This window comes from Zonotrichia leucophrys, chromosome 2 (genome assembly GCF_028769735.1).
Source record: "Zonotrichia leucophrys gambelii isolate GWCS_2022_RI chromosome 2, RI_Zleu_2.0, whole genome shotgun sequence".
Lineage (NCBI taxonomy): Eukaryota > Metazoa > Chordata > Aves > Passeriformes > Passerellidae > Zonotrichia > Zonotrichia leucophrys.
The window spans coordinates 73,008,893-73,034,122 of NC_088171.1; positions in this window are offsets into that span (position 1 = coordinate 73,008,893).

Genomic DNA, 25,230 nt, shown 5'->3' on the forward strand with positions numbered 1-25,230 from the left:
ATGTTGGACTAGGCTTCTCAGGGGAGTGGTTGGGTTACCAGTCCCGGAGGTATTTAAAAGACACGTAGATGTGGCACTAAATTGTGTCAGGGACATGATCTAATGATAGACTTGGCAGTATTAGTTTAATAGTTGGGCTTGATGACCTTAAGGGTCTTTTCCAAACTAAATCATTATGTGACCTATGTGAATATTTTTGTATGCCACTGCTTTCTCAAAACCACACTTAAGAAACAAAACTGTAGAAAAATGTTCCAAGTTTTGGACAGAAAATATTTACTGAGTTTGTTTGAGGTCTAGTACAGGGAAGTTTAAAAGCAGATGCCTTTTGATTATAATAAGTTCCAATTTTCTATTAAATTGTATGAATGTTAGCCGTTAGACATAACTACAACTGTTTTAAAATATGAAAGTATTGAAATACAATTTTAGGGAGGCACCCTTAATAAATATGGAAAATATGTTAATTATGTTTGGCATTGGTTACATTTGAAATTAGTAAAGCAGTAACCTATTACAATGGTCTTGTCTCGGTTTATAAGGATTCCCTGCCAACAGGAAAAAGAGAACATAGTCTTACACCATGCCAGGGGGGGTTCAAGTTGGACATTAGGAGGAATTTCTTCACAGAAAGAGTGATTGGACATTGGACTGGACTGCCCATGGAGCTGGTGAACTCACTGATGCTGTATGTATTTAAGGAAAGACTGGATGTGGCACTTAGTGCCATGGTCCAGGTGACATGGTGGTGTCTAGTCACAGTTCAGACTCTATCACCTCAGAGGTCTTTTCCAACCTAATTGGCTCCGTGATTCTGTGAGTACCCACCTAGCGTGTTTGTACCAACTACTGTTTGTACTACAGTCTGATTTACAGGAAAATTTATGTCAAATCCTATTTTCAGATTAATCCTTGCTCTTCATGGTGTTGTGTTATTTCACAAAGGCAATATTGCTTTTGAATTTGTTGGTCTTAAGAGATCAAGCCTTTCTTTCCACACTCTCTCCAGTCCAAATGAAAATAAATTCAAGCGATACTGATTCGTCTCTGTGTCAGTGGCTGAGGAAGGGAATGAAAAACCCACTTGCTGACACTTGAATTTATTTAAGACACAGAAGAAATATCCTTATATGCTATTAGCAGTATATCTCTATAAGAATAATTCATCTGAACAGTTTCTCATGGTGAAGTATGCTTTTACATTTTGCAGAAGAGGTAATAAAATGATACATCTTTTGTTTTTTATGTCATCTCTCAGAACCTGTAAAATATTTTAATCTAAAATGAACCAACCAACTCTAAACAAGAAAGGAAATAAAATTGCTCACAAGAGAAGAAAATGTTCAAGGTTATTTTAAAATATATATTTTTACTTTTGCAATTCTTCATTTAACTTTAGTCTAGGCTTATGAACAGAGCATTGATCCTGTTTTTGTGAGGCTGTCTTGTGGTGATATCTGTCAGACGCTGCCTTGCGCTGGCTGTAAGTACAGCCTGCTTGTTGCATGTTGGGGGAGTCAGTTCTGCTGTCTGACATGAAATGGCTTGTATTTTGGGGTTTGAATATGTTGCTTGGATGCTTTGTGAGACACAGCCTAGAAAGGAACAAAGCAAACACTAGTGCTTTACAGATCAGTGTGCTGTGTTGTAACTACTTGTTAATGCTCCATAAGAGTAGGTGCTTCCTGTTCCAAAGGGAAACAGCTGAAGGCTTTACTCTGAAAGACAAAGCAGTGCAGATGTTGAAGATAGCTGATAAAGGCATCCTGGCTAATGCTGAGCTGACCTTGAAAACTTTTCAGTTACCTGCACTGTCATACACTGGTATTAAATAACCTGAAACTATCCCACATAAGCCAAATCTTCCTCCGTAAATTGGGCAGCAGCAGTCTTGTACTTAGAGATGTTGACAATACTATTGAAGGCTGTACTTCTTTCTGGCACCTGCTAGTTCTTACTCTGCCAACATCAGCAACTACTAGTGTTTGCTGCCATACTTTTTGTGAGCTGCCCTTTAAAAGGTGCTCTTCTCCTTCCTCACAACTTGAGATGATTACAGCTCCCAGTTAAATGATTTTCCTTGATGCACCACATTAAAATCAGATGTGGGTGGCCCTGCTCATTTTTCTGCCTACCTCTCTCAGCCTGCCAGTGAGTATTTTCTGGACTCTTCTAGCACCAAAAGGGTGCAAGTCTTACTGAAGTCTCACTGCCTTCAGAATCAATACAGAGGTTCTCTTTTTGACATTAATTCATGTAGAAAGAAAAGATTAAGCCCACTGAGGAACGTCATGACTAAGCTAACCCACTATAAATACAAAATTCTTATAACTGTAGAAAAAAGTTACAATTTTACAGTATTCTCCACAGCCTGAAGTATAAAATTTTGATTCCCATCAAAGGATATTCACTGGAAAAAGTTACCAAGTTTATAATAATTTATCTTAATATACTTAAAACACTTCTATGTCTCTTTTTTAGGAAGATTAGGTTGATAAATGTGATAGACATCACCACAACAATTAGGATCTCAACATGTGGTAACAAAGGACAAATAAGTAAATAATTGAGGCAAAACCCTTTTTTTTCTAAACAATGATATTTAAAAATTATAATCTGAATCAACAAGGAGCATATCTGGATATGCAACTGCTCTTCTTGAATACCAAACTGAGTCATATCAGGTGTACTGTATAGTACAGCAGATGTCTCACACCTTTAATATAAATAGAGAAAGCACTGTGGACTCTATCCTCTTTGGACTGGAATTCCCAACACAACCTATTGCTAAACAGCTCTATATTAGCTAAGCGTGTTCCATATACATAATATGCGGTTTATTTCAAGATCAATGTCCAAGAAAGACAATAGCTTCTTCAAAGGTTAAACAAAACAAGAAAAAAGGTACAAAACTCGATTTGTAAATAATAAACAAATTAAGGAAAAGGAAAGAGGAAAACACATCACAGCAAAAGACTGTGCTAAAATTTGGACATTGTGTCATAAATGTTAAGCAGATATTATGCAGCTTAAAATAAAAAAAATGCCATGACAGCAAAAAGCAGACCCATGCATATGTAATAAGAGGTTGCCTTTCATTAAGAACTGTAATAAACAAGCATGACAATGATCCACACCATAGGCATCATATAAATGTTTGTCTCATAACATTTCTCATTAGCAAAGAATTTTCATTCACAATTAAAAAGTATAAGAAGGCTTATTAGTCCTGAATTTACTATCATTCTACTATTTCAATACCAGAGTTGATAAAAAAGTCTAATATATAAAAGACAAAGAAAGCTGTCAAAGGAATATTTTTCCATTTTAGCAGACGGTGCATGCCTTGCATGTTTAGTGATTTAAATTTTAATAAGAGAAAAGAATATATTTCTAACTACCTGTAAGCTTCAGAATTCTAAAACATATTTGATTTAATATTAATACAGTATGTTTTACCAGATGATTTATTTGATGTACTAAGTAATTTATTTAATCCAGTATCTCTCATGAAATACATGACATAGCTACTGTGACAGACAATATATCTAATTCAGTAAGGAAAAATTTTAATTCTACAGCTTCCTTGCTCCTCTGAATTTTCTGAATAAAGATGTATTTTATTGGAGCATTGAGTATTAATTTCAGTTTAAACAATTTCAAATCCAGTGTTATGCATATTAAGAAAAAACAAACCTATCTCAAGAGTGAAGAGAAAAAAGAGAACATAGCAGTCTTGTAAATGTGCTTGCGTGCAATCCACTTGGCTTCAATATGCTACTCTTGATAAGTGATATTTTTAATTAGGAACATTTCAACAGCTGCTTGTATTCATGAAAATATCAGTAATTTTTAAAGTGCTTTGAATTTATATTCACATTCTCTTATTGCTCATTAGTTAAAAATAATGTCATGAAGCTGAGGAACAAAAACATTATCATGCATCCATTCACATGTGCTGAATTGCCAAAGATATTTGGTAATACATCTATAATCTGAAAATTGTCACCTCAACTGTTTGAAGCATAACTAAGACATAAATGATCCATTTGTAGACATCAGAAATTATGTCAGAAGGCAGATCAAAGGTTCTGGCTCCTTTTCAGTAAGATTTTTATCAATATATCCTGGTTCTTTGGTGCATTACTTTAAGCAAAGTTGCATGGAATGATGCATTTTTAAAGAATTTATATTCTTTAAATTATATTTCTTTTTGAATAACAAAAATTTGCATAACTGATTTTTCAAAACATTTGAGATAGAAAGGTGCTGGTCGAGAAACATGAATTTAGAGCATGAAAAACAGGAAAGGCAGTATGAAAGTAAGAAATTCTAACTGGGATTAGAAAGTTCAGTTTTGATAAATCACATTCTCCTTTAATGAGGTAGGAAAAAATAAAGCATTTGCTGACTTCTTCTTTTAAAAGGAGTTTTACTTCAGCCTTTGTGTATTGGCCTGAAATATGGTAACAATACCTTCATGTGTAATTGAGAAAATTGCATCTCAGAATTTTTCAATCACAATTTCTCCATCAGAACAACAGCACAGTAGTTCAAATATACAGTATCAAATCCTCTCTCCATATAACTCTAAAAAGAATTGGAATTAAGCGGAATGCAAGCTGTTGGATCAATAAATTCATTCCACATCCACAATTGGATACAAGACATTTACTGTATTTTACCTGTGGAACGAGCACATTCAATCTCTGGAGTATTTCTGAATTTATTTCTTCCTTCAACTTGATTCCACTAAAACAGAGGTACATGGAGAGCCCTAAGCTTCAGTCTTCGCTGATTAGGGCTTAAAGATGGAGCCCACTCCCAAGAGTGGGTTTGCTCAGGAACTGTTGTTATGCCATCATATTAATATGTATGTAGGTTATACCTAGTTAAGTATCCAATAATAAACACAAAGAAGCAAGATTCAAATCCTCCACCTATATTCTATATAATGAAAACTAAATGAAATTTTATTCACCATTTATAAGTCAGAGAACTTTTATTAACCTTATAATAGGTTCAAAAAGTAAACAATTTACACAGAAGTCAGGATCTCTCCTGCTGAAGTTGTGTCAAAAAATTGGATTAAAAAAATTTAATAATTAAAAAATTTTTTTACAAAAGGGTAAAAGCTAGTGCCAAAAGGGGCTCTGAATCTCTGTCATGCTGCCTAGGAAGCTTTCCTAGAAATGCCAAGTCTTGGCTGCCAGTCAGTCTTTTCATTCCGACACATATATTGCACTTCTGTAATTACTAGACCAAATCCTCTCAGGGGAGAAAAGGAACCGAGTCAGATTTTCCTAATAGCTGAGTGAGTGATTAAATCTCTGTACAGAAGAGGGGAAGAGAAATGACAAATGTACCATTGTCTTCTTTCAGCACTTGCTTGCAGGAATATTTAAATACTAACATATTTTAGGCATGAGATAATTCTTTGGCTACTCAATGAAACACTGTTCTGGAGGATGACCATGGAAACCTGAGAAAATTTCATTATAAAAATGAAATATATGAAATCAAGAATTCTTTCTCAATGGTTGTTGGGCAAAGCCTTTTTATATCCTAGTTTTGAGCACAAGTAACTGAATTGTTATAAAAATCCTACTTAGGCTTCTCTGTTCGTTTTCTCCATTAGACCTCATTAAAGACAGTGATGCAATCAGGCAGCAGCATCTTCTGGTTCATTTAAATATAATGTAGAAATAATTCTTTAAAACTACTTAGAAAAGGCAAGAAAGCCTCACATATAACAGCATTTGGAAAATGGTGCTTTCTACAGGCCAGTGAGTTAGCCTTCCAGCTTGCAGTTTCCATCTCATTTAGTGTTATATATTCTTCGTGTAACCCTCAATCACAGGCAAATCCACCCAGGCACAGAAACGATGTGATGCTGAAAAAGAATAACATATCCTGCTTAACATGTAAACAAAATGTGCAGAAGATACTCTTAAAAACTTCAGAATTTTTAATAACAATTTTCAAGATTTCAGAAGACTAATGAATGCTTTGAATGTTTGAGCAATGCCTGGCTGACAATTAATGTTACTGAGCTTCCACTTAGTAAGTGAATGATAGTTTTATTTACTTTTATTTCCTGCAATAAAGGAACTGAAATATCTCCATTATTTGGGACAGTAAGAACATACACACAACAGCATTGTACAACAACACACATATCTTCTCCTTATTATTTATTAAAAAAAAACCTGACAATCCATTTTTCCTCCTTTCAACTAAAAGAGACTTTCTGCATTCAATAATCTCTTGACTAAACATTTGCAAATTGGATGTTTCTATGGACTAGTATCAATGAAATAATCCATTTTACTGTGTAATTGTATTTGATAGGTTATGCTTCACACAGATTTTTCTGTCCTTTAAGCAGTGACTTATACTGCAGAGTTGTTTTTCTGAAATCAATGAGTGAATATGTCAAAAAAATATGACAAAATAATACTTAGCACCAGTAAAGCTTGAAAAAGCTAGCAGATAATGACTAATATATTTATTTCTATGTCAATGCTTGTCTGGAATTAATACATTAAAAATTAAACTTTTTAAATAATAGATATATCAATTTGAAAATAAATGTACTCTGTGTGCTTACTGCTCCTGAGAAAAAGACACTCCTCATTTCTTTCTTTGTACTTTAAGTGCTGCAGACTTCTGAGGTGGTCTAAGAATTATTTTTTCGTTACTGAGAGACAGAGACTCCAGCCTCTAGCTGTATAAACTTTTACATTAGCAATGTTAATATTCTGCTACCAAAGCAACTAAGAGAGGATATGCTTTCATTGACATTTTCCTTTGAAGTGAAATCCTAAAGATTTAATTTTTATTAATGCAAATCCCTGCTAAAAAATACCTTATCTGTGGTCACATATGAGGCACTATAAGATCTAAAGACATCTTTGCTTTCAGATTTCAGTATTAAACAGCTTCTTCCTGCAATCACACCACCTTAGGCTCTGATAATGTTGGCTTTTATAATACAGAATAGGCAGGAACTGACTGCTACTTGAAAAGGAGACTTCCAAATAAAATCCTAAACTTCTGGAAGTTGGTGAGAGAATGATGGAGAGCTTTACAGAATAAGAACCTGCAAAGCACTTAAATTCCAGGAAAACCTCACAAAACAGAAATTTTATGATGGCTTGGATGCTGCAAGGTTGACAGAAGAAGATAAGGAAATGGTGGTTTCCCAATGAATACATTAGTTGCAAATTCACAATTACGTGTCAGAAACTTGTGATGTGTCCTGGCTTTTTTTTACTTCTATAAAATAAAAGAAATCCTTCTAATTTCCATATGGGTAAAATAAAGACATGTCACTGTCATATTTTTGGAAAAATCCCTTAGCCAGGATTTCTTCTCCTGGGGAGCTGAGAAGACTAAGAGAAAAATGAAAATAATAATTATCTGATTGCTCCTCTCCTGGGTTTTTCTGCTTAGGAATGTGGTTAGAGATTGTTTATCCAACAGGCAGTTGTTTGATTGGTTTCATGTGAATTGTTTTTACTTAATGACCAATCACAGTCCAGCTGTGTTGGGAGACTGGAGAGGGTCACAAGTTTTCATTCTCATTCTTTGTAAACTTCTGTCTCAATCCTTTTTTCTATTCTTTATTATAATATAAGTACATAAAATAATAAATTAGCCTTCTAAGAATGTGGAGTCATATTCATCAATTCCTCCTTCATCCTGGGGACCCCAAAAATACCACAAAAGCAGAGGTCAAAGACCAACAGCTAAATCAACATTATGCAAAGACACAATGCAGTTGTAAAAAGTTGCATTTTGTAGAATAGGGTATAGACACACTTCCTTCGAGATTCTGTCTGCAATTCTATTTTGTCAGATACAAAAGTTTGCAATTGTTCAGGGCATCTTACCAACATTTTGCAAAAGCCTCTGACCTGTTCACTAATGAGAACTGCTGTTGTTACATTGTTTCTCCACATTTGCCAGTCTAACCTACTAAGCGCTCTACTTCTCTGTGACTTTACAAATATTTTAAAATATGAAATATCATATATATATCAAACAATAGAGGCAGATTGAATTTTGGACTCTGGAAATTATGTTTTCTTCCAACTTTATTATATCAGCTGAATTCTGCAATGACCTCTCAGCTGATGTAGACCAGATTAACCCACAGAAGTCTGATCACCCTGGGGGGTGATTGCACACCCTCTACTTTTCAGTTAGCTTGGAATATGGAGAGACCAAACATTTTCCTGCTCATTTTCAAATAACAAAATGGATACGCCAGTATCTATCCTTCCAGATTAAGAGTTTCCTTTAGCATGACTATTATCAGGCTCTGGACTGGAAGCCAATAAAAGTATCACTCATTTGCTCAGTGAGAAGTTCAGTAACATAATGACAAATTAATGCTAACAAATACTTGTTTGTGTAAATTATGGCTGTAAAACACTAAACCTTTATTCAAAGGGTCAGATACATTTAGGCCACCTGAGAGGGCTGGGTCTCTCTGACAGAAGGATATGTTTTATGGTCAGCTGTTGGACACATATATGTGTTTAATGTTTTACTGAGCTACACAGTTATTCTACGTGAATGAAAGAGAGCAACATGCTTTTTACTCTCTCAAGAGTGCTTACAAGGACATTTCCCAGTGACTTATAGCTTTTCCACAGATGTTGCAGCATTTTGCTCCTCTGTGATATGCTTTTATACAGTACTTCACAAATGAGAGCTGGAATCTTACAATGTCTAATAAAAAACAAGCTATTTTGAGGCACTTGCGGTACTTTCATGATCTAGTAAGTAGAAACACACTGATCAATATTTCTTTTGTAGAATGTAAAATGTATGCTAAAATTGTCTTTGAAGGAATTGTAATAAATTCAGAATTTTGACAATAACAAAAATCCTCAAGTGACATAGCACATACTATTTCATAAATTACTGTTGCTCCTTTTTCTATTTTTTTTTTATGTATTAATGGAACATGTATCTTAAACAGTATTGGCTTGATTTTTTTCTTCATAAAGTATAGGGACATTCATTTTAGTTACTGTTGGATCAGGAATGATTTATCAAATTCTCTTTTTTCAAGAAGAAAAATAAAAGCCAATTTAATTTGCCTTATGGGTAGACAGAGATGTGAAATTCAACCAAAAAACCCCAAAAACACAACCCAAAGGAAAAAAACCCCAAAACCTTGGCACTACTAGAAGCCACAAGTGCCCAACCATGCCTGTAAGGGAAGAGCTTCACACACTTGAAATGATCACTGACTGGGATAGTTCTGCCTTGGCATATTTTCCCAGACTTTTGTGAGATTAACTTTCTGTAGTTCCAGCTTCAGAAACATGGTGTAATGATCCTATTTACAAATTAATCAGCCTCCTGTAAAAACAGAAAGGGTGATTAACAAGAATAGTACTCCTCATTTCTTCCTAAATTAAAAAAACCTCACACACTTGGAAGATTTAGTCAAACTCATTCAAAAGAAAGATATCAATGTCACACCAGATTTATAATAAACACATTGAACAGAAAAGACTTTCTATCCTTGTTTTAACAGCTATTTATGCTGCAGCACTTATCTTGCCACTTCAATTCCTGTCTTGCTAACACGCTGCCTAGCTCTAAGAGCACAGATGTATCGCTGTTCCTTAAAGACCTGTGTCACTACAAACGTTTTCAAATATGGATTTAGGGGAGGGATTTGACCTTAACGCACTTTGCCAATATCATCCATAGTTCAGAGGCTGAAGTTGAAGACTAGTTAACCTTCCAGTAACACATGCTGTTCTCACTTCTGGCAATATGTTACAGCCCTGCTTGGTGAACAGTAAATTTTAGAAGAAAGTCCTATTCAAGAGCTGGATATATTTAGCATGCTACTGGGAGCTCTGTCCAAATGATACATTGAGTCATTGGAACATGCATTACAGAGCCTGATTTAGTGGTAAATATAAGTTAACAGTGAAAATACTCCCCAGAAAGACAGAGAGTTACTTTCTATTTTTTTTCTCCCTAAGATTACTTTGCAACCCTTGTTTGTAGTTCAAAGGTCTAAATGTCTTTTTATAAAATATATGTTGTATATGTCAAAAGCTTTAGTCAGGAAAATACTTGCTGAATTGCCTGCAGTATCTGCAGTGATACCATTCTACTCACTGATAAAATAAGTGCCATTCTCACATATGCAGAAAAGCTCTAGGGGAGCAGGTATTTTGTTAAAGTCAACTTCATTTAAACATAGGCATTCCTGACATGTGAACTTCGAAATGTGAAAGATATTAACTTGTATTATTACTAATTAACATAGTGGGGGTGTTGATTGATGAGAAGCTCAACATGAGACAGCAACATGAACTTGCTGAAAGAACCGTATGTGTCCTGGGCTGCATCCAAAGCAGCGTGGGCAGCAGGACCAGGGAGGGGAGTCTGCCCTTCTCCCCACCTAGAGAGCAGCATCCGGCTCTGGTGTTGCCAGCACAAAAAAGATTTGTTGGAGAAAGTCCTCCTGAGAGGGGCCATGAAGGTGATGAGAGGGCCTGAGCACCTCTCCTGTGAAGACAGATTGAGATACGTGGGCTTGTTCAGGAGGGAGAAGGGAAGAGTCCAGGAGGAATTTACAGTGGCCTTCCTATCTAAAGGGAAACGTACAAGAAAGGCGAAGGGGGACTTTTCACAAGGATATGTAATGATGGACAAGGGATGATATTCAAACTGAAAGAGAATATACTAAGATTAGATATTAGGAAGAAATTTACTGTGTGGGTGTGATGAGGCGCTGGAACAGGTTGGTCAGAGAAGCTGTGGTTGCCTCAGGCCAGTCTGGGTGGGCCTCTAAGCAAGCTGGACTAGTGGAAGGTGCCCCTGCCCATGGCAGAGGAATTGAAACAAGATGATCTTTAAGGTCTGATTGAACCCAAACCATTCTGTGATTCCATAATATATCACAGCAAGTTAGATGTCAAGTGTGCTGTTCAATATACCTAACCAAAACAGAAACTTTAAAAAACACCCTTGCATGCCAGTCTGATTTGTGTTGTTATCTAATGTTAATCTTGTAAAATATTACTGCTGGGCTGTAAGTCTGCATTTTCTACATAAATGGCAATTTCACCATTTAGACATTTACAATATCATTTACAATATCATTCTCCATTCTTTGAAATTTGGAAATATATGTGTGTGGGTGTGTGATATAAGTTTGTTCTTATATAGGAGGAAGATATGATTGAATATCCATGCTCAGTGTCCAATTAAAAAAAAAAAAGCAACCCACCTTTAATGACTTGATATTTTTTATAAAAAAAATAATTTCTTATCCTCTTTTATTGAAAATAAGGTGGATTCCTGTGGGGTTTTTTAAAATGTTTTTTCCAGCTTTAGTGTTATCAACAAACAAACAAACAAACAAACAAATTCAAATTAATACAGACATTAATTATCAAATTTACATTAATTGCTCTCAGCAGACAAAGATAATTTTGATCACATTTATGCTGAACACTTATGAAGAAATCTAAGAGATTGACAGGAAAGACAGAAAGACAGAATGTAACCTATCATTTTTTATAGCCTGGGTTATTTTGCTGCCACAAAGAAGAACAGATATATGTATTCACTTGTTTTTGAGTATGCAAAATTTGTCTGCATAGAAATTAGGATAAAGAATTCACATTTTTTACTCCTTTATGATTTTGTGCTTGATGGCATTGTGGAATTCCAAGCAGAAATTTAAAAGTAAAATCATAGTTCATTGATAAGTCTAGAATACTTTTATGATATTATTTCTGTTCCTTAAGAATAAGCAAGAAAATTTTTGAGGAATTTTTTGTTTAATTTTCTATAGAATTATCCTGGGGTTTTTTTCCAAGACTTTTTCTCTTGATTATATATCAAACATTGCTTGAGAAAAGAAATTCAGTTCAAATTGCTAAGTCAGTTTTCCTCTATTCCTACTAAGTATTTTGACTATTTAAAGTCAGCTTCCTGAAAACCTGCACAAATCTGAGTTACTGCAAATTCATTTAATTTTTTTCATGTAAGATTTGGCTAGTGAAATAAACCACCATGACTAATAAACCACCATCATGGCAGGTTGACTTTACAGTTTAAGTATTATCTTACCATCATTGTCTCAGACAGCCTGTGTTTGATTTTATTTAATATGCGTGCCAAGCATTTTCTGTGAGTTTTCTAAACTCATTTTTTAGTATAGACAATATTCCTTTAGCTATTAAATCCACAGTTTTAAGGTCAAGTTTGAAATTTTACTTGGAGACCTTGTTTATTTTTGCCAAGCCAACTTTGTACTTTAATCTCATTAGTGTATATTTTAAAAAAAAAAATTAGAGGTTTGTGAGGAAATAAAGTTTACTGCTAAGACAATTTACAGAATATTTGTCAAAAACTGAAAAAAAACTCCAAACAACTGAATAATTACAGCTGAGTGAAGTCAAAATTTGGATCAAATTAATAATTTCATAGAATTTGAAAGAACTAGAGCTCTTTGACATTTAATAATTGCTTTCCTAATTAAATTTAAATCAGGAAGGGGAATCCAGATTCCTCACTTCTCAGGCAAATGTCCAACAAACCAGATTACTCTGATGCTATCCCTCTCATTTAGTAGTATATCTGTTACATTAGGCTGCTTAGAATGTGCTTTGATTCAACTAAATTTTCATTCCTTGGTAAAGATTTTTTTCTATAAAGCATCATCCATCTCACGCAAAGGACTTAGCATAGTATGGAATTGTATCCATTTGATGGCTTCAGTTTCCTTTTCATCTTACCTGGTCCAAGAGCCAAATCATGAAAACTGAAGGCCTATTTTCTTGCATTACTGAGAATTTTCCTGAATTGATTTGCATCTTATATATTTTTTCCCTGTTGGTTCTATGTACACATTATCTCTCCAGATTTTCTAATGCTGTATAATCACAAAACTCCTCATGTTTCTCTTTGAAATTTTTATTTATGTCCTCTTATGAAGTGTGCTGTGAAGTTTTGTTTTGTTCTGCTTTGCTCTCAAACTCTATTTTACTGTCATAGAAGACTAATGATGATTGTAAAAAATCTATGTTTGAACCCTTGTAAAAGGTCAATTGCTTATTCAACTGAATTTTTTTTGTTTTTATTGATTTGTCACCAATACCACATGCAAAAACGCATTCCAAAGGTTCCACAATAGCTCATCATGCCTCTTAGAACTCAGTGCTGCACAAAATACAGTAACTAATATTTCCATCATATTTTCTCTTATGTCAGTGTTAAAAATGATCCTTCAAAATTTAGAGTTTTCTGAGGTTTAAAAAAATATGTTGTTCTCAATGTAATTAGAAGTTAAAGAACGTTTAACATATTATTAATGACTAATATTACATAGAAGCAAACATTGCAACCAAGCATTTATTTTTCCTTTCTTAGATCAGCCAACAGAGTTTTGTTTGCATCATGGAATTCTGTGTGACTCTGTGAAATCCTGATATATATGGGTATGCACAGGCAGATTGATGTTAAGTTTTAGTCACACTTCTGAGCACATCGCTAAGGCTGGATATCCTTGAAAGCAGTGAGAGGGTAAAGAAGACAAGAATACTTTGGATAGCCAGTCTTTAATTCCCACTCAGGTGAGAACCTAGATGCAAATCTTTTAAGCAGGCCAGGGAGGTCACTAGTTTCTTTGATATTTGTCTTAGTTTCATTGATATTAATAGATCCTAAAGGTGCTGTATATCAGCTCCAAACCTCCCTTGGTGTTTGGTCCCATTGATTCCAGAGGAGGGCTCAAATCTTTGGGAAGCTGGAAACTTGCACTTTATTTGTAGGATGCCAAAGATAAATGCTCTTTCATTGATTGAGATTAATCATACAGAAGCTCTATGGATTTTTCTATCTTTTGTGATTATACATAACACTTTGAGATGACCTTAAAACTAGGAAAATCCTACTGTAGTCACCTACTTACCACTAGCATGTAAACCAACAAAAAACACTTCACAATCCACAAAATGTGTGGATTTCCTTTCAGAGGTACAATGGGACTAGTGAAATAATTTTGTGATTTACATTGTACTTTAACTCTATCCTCACTACTATATGCCAATCCACTTTAGAATACATATTCCAGCTGAATATTTAAGGGATTTTGAAAATTCATCCCTGTGGGGATGGGAGTTACAGCCAGAACTAGACCTGGGTAAAAGTATTTAATAAATGCAGACAAATCCACCGTGTATAGTCCTTTCAAACAAATACTGATTTTATAAATTTGTTTGCATGCAATGTTTTGTTCATGTTGATAAGTCAATCAAAAAGAAATGAATCTCAAACTGAATTTTCTCAATTCAATATACCATAAAAATCTTGTTTTCTTGTTTAGCTAGTCACTGTATTGATGTATCTTCTAATTAAAATGTGACAACCAAACTATTTCATTGAAACATTTAAACTTTAAAAGACAAATGGTATAAATGTTTAGTGCATTTTTTTTTCATACAATCAAATTTATTTTTAAATAATTCCTTTCCTGAGATATGTTAACTGCTAACAAATCAGAAAACCTCTTTCTTGCCCATTTCTCAGTTTAAAGGTATGACTTGTCCCAAGTCTGACTGAAGGCAGTAAACAGACAATGACCTCTGGCAGGCAGCAACTGTGTATAAAATGCTTTCAAAGTTAGTTAAAATAAAACAATATTAACTTTTTGGTTAATATTTTTTTTCATATTTAAATTCCAACAAACCAAAAGAAGCATTCTAAAAGATTTTCTTGTTGGGACCAGAAGCTGGAGAGCAAAAGATCTGCATAGGGCTAAAATGAGTAAAATTAATAATGGAAAATGACAATCTATTTCCTGATATCCAGTGAGAATAATAATGCTCTTATATGGGCAAAAGATAATTTTAGACTACAGAGTGAATATTTAAGTAAAAATGACTGGGCATTCCTGTCCACAGTTTCACAGCTGGTGACTTATTTTTATGCATGAATTTGTCATTTTATGACACCCACTTATAGAATCTGACTTGTCTACCACAGCCCAGAATATACACAGAATTTTTTCTGGCAGAGTTGCATACATTAAAACTAAAGAAAAATCCTGGGATCATAAAGTTTTGGGTAGGGCAGAGAATTCTTCCCTGGCTGATTCTACATGACAATTATTTCCATATAAAAGAAAAGAGATTGCTATTATCTAAATTACCATTTTGTATAGTTTGAATTGCTTCCACAGCCTTGAAAAGTAGAAGGATGTACTCAGTTTTAGCACCCTTTAAACATTAAATTAGTCAGCTGTGATAAGAGCATGACTGGAGATTTGCCACAGACCACTGAAGCATTTAACAGGTATTCCACTAACCTTTCTGCTCCATCTGAACCTGAACAGCCTTCTCACTGTGCAATCAATGAAATGAGCCTGCCCATTCCTAATGACTGCTGCTGGGATACACAGTTCTGAGTCCTGAAATACTACAAATGCTAAAGTATGTCAAGTTTTACCAGATATCTTTGAAGACACTTGTGGTATGCCATCATCTGAGGTTTTGTGTTTCTACCTGGCAAATTTTCTGCTGCAAAAAAGTACAGAGAATGTATGCTAAGTAATTAAATTATAATTACTGTCATGCATAGATTAGTAATGAACTTCACCATTTTAATTTTTATGATTAAAATAAAAGGGAAACTCAAAGGGTTGTAGAAAAACTTGATAGGAATTCATTTTGCCATCCCATTGATAGCAAGCTCAAACTTTTATAAATAAAATGTCACTAATTTTTTTTCTACACATAAGAAAGCAATTTTTATTCAGGTATGCTACCTTCTCTTCATTTATATAAGATTTTTTCATGCATTTAGTTATTTAGGCCTCCTTGAGGTAGATTATATAATTTTGCAGAGTTCAAGGGAACTTGGTCCTTTTATGATGCAAAACAAGAATGAAGTAGAAGAATGAAAGATGTACTTTCATATCACTTGATAAAGTACCAGACATGAAAGAGTAAACACCAATTTTAAAGTGGTTAAAGATGATTGTATCTACAACAGGCTTCACAACCTATAGGATCATGCAGAGCAAGTCCAGAGGAGGGCCATGAAAATTCGCAGATGGCAGGAGCACCTCTCCTGTGTAGACAGGCTGAGAGAGCTGGTGCTGTTCAACCAAGAGAAGGGAAGAGTCCAGAGAGATCCTATAGCAGCTTCCCCATACCTGAAAGAAAGCCAACAAGAAAGACAGAGAGGGACTTTTTACAAAGGCATGCAGTGACAGGACAAGAGGTGCAAGCTTTAAACTGAGGGTAGGCTTAGTTCAGATATTAGGAAGAAATGTTTTACTGTGAGGGTGGGTGAGGTGTAGGAACTGACTGCCCAGACAAGCTGTTGCTGGCTCATCCATGGAGGTGTTCAAGGTCATTTTGGATAGGGCTTTGGGCAACCTGGTCAAACCTGGTGATGGAAAGTATCCCTGCCTGTGCCAGGGAGATTGGAATGAGACGATCTTTAAAGTCACTTTGAACCCGAACCATTCTATCATTCTATGATTTAACACTGAGATTGATACTTTGTACTGATTAACCCATACTGGCCTGGGTGATAGATATAATATAGAAAGATATGCAGTAACAGCAGTAGAACACCTTTTTCAAAAACTTTATTCCTTAGATAGCAAAGAGGATAATTTAGTACAGAAAAACTGAGCTATAACTTTCTAGTAATTTTAAATTTATTTTATATTTCAAAAAAGTCCAGGATTCTTAAAATTAGACATGTTTATTTTTACATCTTTAAAAATTGTGCTATTAACATTTTACAATAGGAACAAAGTTACAAGGTGTAGGAAAAACTCAAAAACATTAAAGATCAATACAAACAAAAAACATAAAGAAAAACAATAATGAATACCTGATGTTAAACCATTACATAACTTTTGTCAATTTTTCAAGAGTATCTAAATTATTTTTCAAGTTTAATTCAAAGTCAGTGTGACTTTGTTTCTCAATGATTAATCACTTTTAAAACTGGAGTTTACATCAATGACAAATAATTGAACATGATCTAGAAATTAATCACAATATCTTAGCATTCAAGAGAATCAGCAGATCACTTAGCCCAGTTGTTTTTGCACAGCTTGATGTCAAAATTACTGAGGTAAATTGATTCTGCATGTGTTTTTTAGGTTTTTAAAGCATTAGACCATTTTTCACTGTCTCCACCATATCTTTGTTTCTGACCATTGTTACCTTACACAGTGGTCTCACAGGACCTGTGACCTAGTTCACAGCTTGAAAGAGCCCAAACAAACACAGGCAACTCCTCAAAATTGGGACAGTTCTTACCTAGAGCACCACACAAAACATCTGCACCACTAGGCTTATGCATGCACAGAGAACAGAGATTTATAAGCTGTGAGACCTAACTCATCATCCATGAGCGTAAGTTGTGCTCAGGGCCTTCAACAGAAGGTCACTTGTGACATTTATTTGTGGTTCCCAGCTCTGCCTCACTTCTGTTTGTAGAAGCAGCAGCCACAGGTCAGCTCGGTGACCCAAAACAAAGATAAATTAATATCTCTGAGAGTTTGGCACACATGAGCCAAAATTTCCAAAAGGAAAATATTTTATCCAGTTCTTCATTCTTACTTTGAGTATTTACCATACACTTAAAAAAACAGAAGAAAAAAAAATAAGCAGTCATATTATGAATGTTGTTGTTTCGTTTTTTTTCCTGGTTCTCACTGTACAAGTTAATAAAGGCCGTCCTGATGTGTTCTGATACACCACTGTGGTATTTTTAGTGATGTAACTTCTTAGCTTGACTATCTTTGCAAACTCCCGTCTAGATACTTGCTAAGTAGTGTTTACTTTTGTGTCTTTTATCTGAAATTCAAAACGTGAGAAAGAATTTTATCATATTTTGTAAATAAATTATTAGGGATAGGGAAGAAAAGGATACAACAATAAGTAGTTACTAGCAAGTCTAAAAGATGAGCCAGTGGCCATGTATTTGTGTAAATATTAACAGTTTTGAGAGGGTGGGTTTTTATAATGCAGATTAATTATTACATGGATAGTTTGGAAGGTGAAGAATAGACTATACTTTCTAAATGAGAGCAGCTCTAGCAGAAGTTGTGGTATTGCATGAACTAAGCTCTGTGCAAACTGAAACATCTCAGTGCCAAGCCAACAGCAAGTCCAGCATGAATTCTTCCTGTCCACTGTTCCAATAAATTAAACTTGTGTTTTAATACAGTGTGCATTTCTATTTCCTCAGTATAGCTAAAAGATTTTTTTTTCTGTGCATTTTCTGCTACATGCCACTTTGATGAACACATATGGGTTCACAAATGAATATTGCTTTGTCCTTTTCATTCTTTTTACAATTTCTCTTTAATTCCTGGTTTTAATTTTGCTTTTGATTTCCTAAAAGAATTGTATGTTCAAAAACTCTAGGAGAAACATGATCATAGTCTTGCCCAATACTCTACAACAGAAGAAAGTTCCCTACAATTTAATTTCCAATCTCGCATCTTATCCTAAAATTTCATTTTGAACAAGTTTCACTGCATCTTTCAGCACACTGTGCTTTATAGGTTTTTCTTTGTGTGTTTAGCCTAATTTTACTTCTATTCCTTCACTTTATTCTTCACTTCGATCACTTCTGTTCCAGCATTTAATTATGTTCTTTTGTGATTCTTAACACAAATTCATGCTTTCATTTGATGTTTACAGCTTCCTAATACACAAACACTTATATCAGTCTAAATCACCATTTTGTGAAGATTTAAATACATTTTTTCCTTTTAATTCTTCATTTGTCTGTCCTTAAAACACCTCAATAATTTGTGTTCTTTAATTTCCCTGTAATTTGCATGAGTAGTATTGAATTGAACATATTTATCTCCCTGTACTTTGCTGGTCAGTCACCTTTACTCTATCAATATTAGGATAATAGCTGGTATTCTAAAGTATAAACTGAAATTTAAAAGGCAAAGCAAATTTTTGCATGCACAGCTGTAAATGTTTTCTCCAGACATCAGACTTCTCAGTTTCCCAGCTAAGTAACAGTCCAGTACATTTGTACTTTGAAATATTAAGCAACAAATCTTTCTTTTACTTTGGGGACAGTGGGCTTCATCACCACCATTTACATTTTCAAAACACTTTCTTTTTGTTCCGTCTTAATAAAGACATACCATGACCTACATTTGTGCAGCGCAGCAGTAGCATATTTCCATGTACATATATTTTTCTACAAACACTTAGACCAACTGTTTATTTGTGGTTTACTTGTGGCCTGCAGAGAACCCTGCAGTAGATTTTCACTGAATAATCTCAGTCTTGCAGAAAAAACAAGAAAATGTGCTGTTACCTGGAATGAGGATGGAAAGGGGAAAATAACAACTATAAAGTCCTCTTAAGAGGTAGTGACCACTTTACCTGTTTTTTTCTGAGTTTTAACACCTAAGTTGTCCTCTGTACATGGATTTGACTAGAATTAGATTTGAGAGACAAGAAGGCCCAGGGCAAAACTGGAGCAGAGCTGTAAACAGATTCTCAAGGGAAATTAAGGGTATAAAAATTGTCTGTGCTGAGGATTTCTAGTGATGAAGAGATGTGTTCCTTGACTGTGAGTTATATTTGAATTAAGGCTAAGAGAAAGGAAATTTTAGGACTGTTGTCATGGGGGTCTGGAAAACATTTTCCCATGCCAGCTAGGACTGATATTTAGGTTTTCTTCTGAGGAATAATTTATCTCTGGAGAAAGTGGGGACCCTGGACTCTGGGTCAGCCAAGCTTTATGGCCAGGGCTGAGTTGGACAGTCTGGAGTTTTGATGGGAAGGGGCAGGGATGAGTTTTCTAAAGTAATATAAGGCTTGATGCTTGTGTCTGTGCTAAAGGATGTCTATTCCAGGTTTGGCTCTTGCCTTGGGGATCAAGGGATTGATCTCCACCAGAAATTTTGTCACCTCATCCCTATGTTCCCTTGTGAGTGTCTCCTAAAGGTGACACAGCAGCTGCACAACCAAATGGCAGCAACTGTTATAGCGAAGTGCAGGCTACAGCTTGGTGCACTGTCAACAACATTCTACTTACATATTTTTTACTCACACATAAAGAGTGAGTAACAGACATCTTGTCCACTCATGGACCTGTATGGCAACCCAGATTTTGCTTGATGTGCTCAAGTTCTCAGATTTGTCATGTTCAAGCTTGGGCTGACCCTGAAAAGGAGCAAGAAGGTGACAGCGATAAGGTCCTTTAAAAGGTAGTAGCCTTTTTCTCCCATTTTTCTAGTGTACAGTGACTAGGTAAACTCATTTTGTGGGCAATATCCTGATAACAAACAACTTCTGTTCTTCTTTTATGTTTCTTTTTTTTATATTCTTTTATAAAAAGAATATATGCTCTTTATATTATAAGAGCATATATACGCATGAATCCACAAACATCTACTGCCAAAATATGCCCAACCTAAGATGCATTAAAATTGCAATTGTCAATAGGTGTTTAAATTCTCCCATACTTAAGTTCGGATTCTTTCACTGAGCTGAAACAAGGAAGAACATTTTTCTTTTGATGGTGTTAAATATAACAGAAATTTAAAGAGAATTAAGTGGTGCTCTGTAGCACTTCATACCAGATTATGGTGAAAATTTTTCTTCTCTTTCTGAAACATCAGAAATAACACTCATGAGAGCTATAAGAAGAGTTCAGTAAATTAATTGTTTGTGTAGGATAACAGGCATTTTAAGGGCAAAAATATTTAGCCTTAGCTTTGACTGGAAGAGTGCTATTTTATATTGCTTTATTGTTGTTTTCGGGTTTTTTGTTTGTTTGTGTTATGGTTTTTTCCTTTAACACATTTAGATAAGCTGGAGTAATATTCTCAAAATGAAAAATGTGTTTCTAAAGCAACCAGAACTTATTCACTCTTTGCTCCTAATCAATGCTCAAAGGTTAAAGGACTTTCTAACACAATGGAAGAAAATTAGAAGCAAGCGCAAATCTATTAGTCCTGCTAAACATTGCATTTATAGGTGCTAATGAATTTATTCTTTTTTGCCCTGCATAAAATGCATCTTTTCAGAGCTTGGTTAGGATTCCCTAATTAAGAATTCACAAATGTGCCATGTAAACGTACATAATTTATTCCCATCATATTGAAGGTCTGGGAATTGTGCCAGTGAATGAAACATTGTATTCCATAGGAACAATGAAATGAATACTTCTGTGTCTGATATGAGAGATTCATTCCTTAAACTGACATAGTCATAAATCTAAATTAGAGCAAACTGTGCAGTCAGGTTAATACCTAATCAGTCTTTCAGCTTGGGACTTCAGAGGCTGAAATGTTGATTACATAATAAGGCAAAGAATAGCCAAACCTTTAAAGGCAGATATGAATGAGCTTTGTTGTCAACCTACTTTCCTCTTTGGAAAACAGAAGCTGGTGCTGCCACTAATCTCTTCTTTTTTATGTGTTCCAGAAGGCAAGTTTGGGACTTTGATGACTTAAGGCAGTTTTTGTCACGTTAGAGTTGCCAACAGCTGCCTTAGTGCAGAGCCAGGGAATGAGGCAGACATACGACCAGATGGAAGAGTAATCCCAAGGGAATTGACCTCACAAGAAAAAATTTAAAAAAGAAAAAGAAAAAGAAAAAGAAAAGTATCTCAATATCTCTGGTTTCTGGCAGTATGACCAGAGCATCATGAGCCTGAGTCCTTCCAAAAAATCCCAACAAGGTTCCACATACACTTCAATAGCAATAAGCCCATGTTACAGGCTGTATTCATATTTACCTGGAGAACAACATTATGTCACTCTTCTTTATTTAATGGTGACAGAAACAGCAGTCAGAGTATAATTTGGAGTTCTGGCTTCTCACACTTCTCCCTTCTTCTGTTTCACATATGCTGTAACAAATTGGCTTTCTGTGCTATGCCCCAAGTGTCTAATGTAAAATAGAATCAAACCGGTGAAACTGAATAGGAGACACTGATGTCATGCTCAGGGGCTCATTTTTTACAATTATCTTAGTATCTGTGACCTCCTTAAAACTGAAGGTGTTCTTGTATGAACTCAAGAAGACAAATAAAAAGCTAACAGTATGGAAACCTGATTTTAATCTGGCAGGGAATGCAAACATATCAGAGATACATATAAATTTGTCCTGCCCACTATAAAAATATTTGCTTCCACTGCTGATCTTTCCACTATGTAATAATTTGCCTTTAAAGTTTTCACTATCATCCCTCTCCAATGTGTCCATGGATATAAAACTAACAACATGGTTTTGTTGGATAAATTAGTGCACATATCATGACATTGAAACATTTAATGAAATCCACAGAAAAAGATGCATCTGATTGATATCTCTGATGTAAACAAAGTTTTTTTCTTTTTCTTCCTTTTTTTTTTTTCCTGGGAGAGAATATAGTTGATATTCTGAGATATTTAAAAAACATTTTAAAGAAAAGACATTAAAATATCTGGAGAAGGAAAGGCCTTTTCCCCCCTCAGAATTGGAACGTTCAAGGTAGACTTTTCAACCATCTCATTCTGATTAACATATTCTAACTTTGAATTAATTCTAAAATATGCTTCCTCTTGCAAATATTATTTAGGGGTTCTGAAATTCATAGAAAATACATGACTATCCCTGGAATGGTTGAAGAAACAACTGGACATGGCACTTAGTGCTGTGGTTTAGTTGGCATGATGGCATTTGGTCAAAGGTTGGACTCAATGATCTTGGAGGTCTTGTCCAATCTTCATGATTCTGTGATTCTATGTGCTAATCCTTGGGATAAAATTCTAAGAGTCAGTCAGAGTAAATAACCAATCTCTGCTCTGAGAATTCAAAGTGTATGTTGATGCACTCATGATTTTCTTGTTCTGAAGTGAATTCCATGTTAAGGAGTCAACTCTCTCAGAAGAATCTGAGCAAAACTGTGCAGCAACACATCTTAGTTATGAACACTCAGTGAGAAACTGTCACGAAATAAAGCATAGCTTTCCCAAGAACCCCAGGTTATCTGTGTTAACTCAGCAGTGTACATCTGAAACCAGTTAGGACTACACAAGCAAGTCAATCATTTTGAACCTCTTCTAGTTTTACAACAGAGTTTTTGTTGTTCTTTAAAGTAAATTCTTCTTAAAAGTGAATGGAGTGTTTGCTTATATTCATCCACAGAATGGTAATTGCAGCAAGAGCTGCACAGAGAGTGCTTTTAATTAGTGAAAATGTGCAGAATTTGGACGCTGGTGGAAATTTACGGCAATTTTTCTGTAGAGCTGTTTGGCAAGACTGCCAGCATGGTTCAAGAAAGATGGAGAAATCGTCTCATTTTAGATTTCCAGTCTGTGTTTCTGCACTCTGATGTAGATCACTGGTCTATTGAGAAGGGACAATGAACTGGAATTATTCTCTTTTCTGTAACTGGAAGAGAGGAGGAAAACCTCTCCCAGCAACCTTCCTGTTCGAAGGTGGGAATTTTAGAAGGAGAGAGAAAGATGAGATTTCTCAGTCATGGGAGGGATAAATTTGAATTATTAGATCTTCTAACTAAAAATAAGAAATTTAGCTTAGTGATATCATGGCAAATAATACAGTCATTAATTTCAAAATCTCTGATTCACACGTGAACTTTTCTAAGAAAAAGTAAAATTTATCATATCCTACATCTTACTGAAAAAGCTGAACTTTTTTTTTTTTTCCACATCATAGAGATATCTTTTACATACCTGACACCTTTTAGTTCAACTTGTTCTTTTGGTGTTTGGGTTGTTTAAACTCTATACATTTTTCATCTTAAAAAGGAATAGTGCTACATCCAGTCACCATTTTAAAATTTAAGTTCAAAGCCCAGTGGGTAAGACACCAGGATCTCTTCCACCTAGCCTGGTGGTATTTAAAATTTATTTTGGCAGTTCCAAAATAATTGAAATGTCACCCTCTGCTAGATGGTGCACAGTATTTAACGGCGGTTAGTTTCCAGTGAACTTGCATCTAAAGAGAATTATAGAATTAAATGAAATAAAAACAGGATAATAAAAAATGAAAAAACTTAGTAAGAGAGGAAGAGGAAGAGGAAGAGGAAGAGGAAGAGGGAGAGGAAGAGGAAGAGGAAGAGGAAGAGGAAGAGGAAGAGGAAGAGGAAGAGGAAGAGGAAGAGAGAAAAAAATTAAACCCTACAATGCTGTTTGGTCTTTTTAATGTTTCTTTTTCCTCTCTGTTTGTTTCAAATCACTAATCAAAACCACTTCCCTACTAGTAGGCCAGAAGAGGAACTTAGTTGTTAGACTTTGTCTTGAACATTTTGAGATAGATGGTGGAGGAGAACCCAAAATGAGCCATGACTGGGCACCACCCATCTACCACAACGCAAAGGAGCTGCCAACAGCCCGACCTGAGGACTGAGCTTGTTGCTGAAGTGTTGGAATCCATAAAGTCAGAGGGTTTTTAGGAAATGGTTAAAAAAGAGTATGTAGGCCTCAGGATGTGGCCCGAAGTTCTGTTACAGCAGAAAAGTTTCCCAAGCAAGCAGAAAAGTTTCCCAAGCAGTAGACGTGACAAATAACAATAGGACTTTGTAGATTTGGCTTTAGGATGGCAACAAGTTTATTTAATGTATATCTTTAGAAGGCTAGCATGAATAGAACTCTGTTCTTTGTTTCTTATGAAATAGTCTTTGTTTTAACTATCATTACGTGTGTTTTATAAGGTTGGATGGAAAGCTTGTCAATATGTCTTGTTTTTGTGTGATTGGCTGAAATCTAAACTGAGATGATTTTATGTCATTCCGTTTTACCCCACCTTCTGGGGCATTTCCCGGGAGGCCAGCAAGCTGTTAACGTCTAATTCCATTGTAACAATGTTCTGAGACTGATGTGCTAATAATAAAAAAAAGCTGGTCTGGATTTGTCCAGTGTTGTCCATATTTGGACTTTTTGCCATGGCTCCTCTCTTAAGACGTGGGTTCCTGACACCATTGGATCTATAGCTACCCTGATACCCCGATACTGAAGAGTCAGGATCCTGCATGAGGTCAGCATGACAATCTGGGACAGACCCAGTGCAGATCCAACATAGAAGACCCATACTAAAAGGAACTGTGTCATTTCCAAGCCACTAGATAGAAGGTGCTGGTGTTTAAAAACCCAGTTCAGCATAGTGCAGCATTACAGCTGTGATTCAACAAACTCAGGGATGTAGGAAAGTACTAGAACTG